Source organism: Ananas comosus, linkage group 22, assembly GCF_001540865.1.
Source record: "Ananas comosus cultivar F153 linkage group 22, ASM154086v1, whole genome shotgun sequence".
Lineage (NCBI taxonomy): Eukaryota > Viridiplantae > Streptophyta > Magnoliopsida > Poales > Bromeliaceae > Ananas > Ananas comosus.
The window spans coordinates 7,833,095-7,834,279 of record NC_033642.1 but is presented as its reverse complement, the minus strand read 5'-3'; positions in this window follow the sequence as shown (position 1 = coordinate 7,834,279).

Here is a 1,185-nt window from a genome sequence, read left to right as displayed (position 1 = left end):
ATATATATATATATATATATATATATATATATATATATATATATATATATATATATATATATATATATATATATATATATATATATATATAGTCCGGCTGAGATGCTATTGATAGCACCATGCGTTTAGTGCTATTAAGTTTTTCGCCGTCAGATTTAACCCTTTGACTATTTTCACCCATTAGATTATACTATTAAACCAACAACTCACTCAACCCTAGGGGGCTCACTTCATTCTAACCATATATTTTTTAATCCAATGGTCGAAAACCTAAAAGCACCAAATGCTTGGTGCTATTAATAGTATTCCAGCCTAAGGCCCTGTTTGGCCTAGCTTCTGAAAAAGTAATTTATGAAAAAGTGATTTTGGTTTGGAGAAGTAATTTTTGTTAAAAGCTGTAGAGCGTTTGGCTGAGTCTGATAGAAAAGTGATTGTGCTGAAGTGATTTTAGAAAGCTGTTTGGCAAATTTTTTTGCTGAAGTGATTTTGTAATGCTATTTAACATTAGTTTTTTTTTATAGACACAATACAGTAATTCAAATCCTCAACCTTAATTTAGTTTCAGAAAATCCATATATTAATCTTGTGGAGAACCCTATAATGTCATTGTTGATCTTTTTTTAACTTAAAGATCATGCTCATTTCTGATAATTAACATGCCTGCTAAAGGTAGAGATCATGCATTCGATTCCTGATGATTTTTGGGACATTTTGGAAACTATTATGATGGACTAAACTTTTCACAAGCTTCATGTGAGATGGACCCATCGGCGCTGATCCGGCCAAGTCGGCGGGATCCATCTTTGCCGGATCCTGCCAGCGTGATCCATGCCTAGATCCGGCTCAAAGGCAGATCCGAGGCTGGATCCGGCAAAGCCGGAGCTCGCCGGCGCGGATCCGGCCAAGCCGGCGGGATCCATCTTTGGCGGATCACGCCGGCGCGGATCTGGGGCCGGGTGCGGATTAGGGAGAGAAATCAAGAGAGGGAGGGAGATAAATCCACATGAAAAAAAAACTCTTCTTGGAAAAAAAAAAGGGAGTATTTTGGAGGGTCGCCGGAGAAAAAACTCGCCGGTGGAAAAGGCGTCACCGGAGAGGATAAAGGGAAAGAGATGAAGAAGAGAGGAGATGAGAGTGATTAGATGAAGAAGAGAGGAGAGGGGAGTGTTTTTTTTTTTTTTTTGG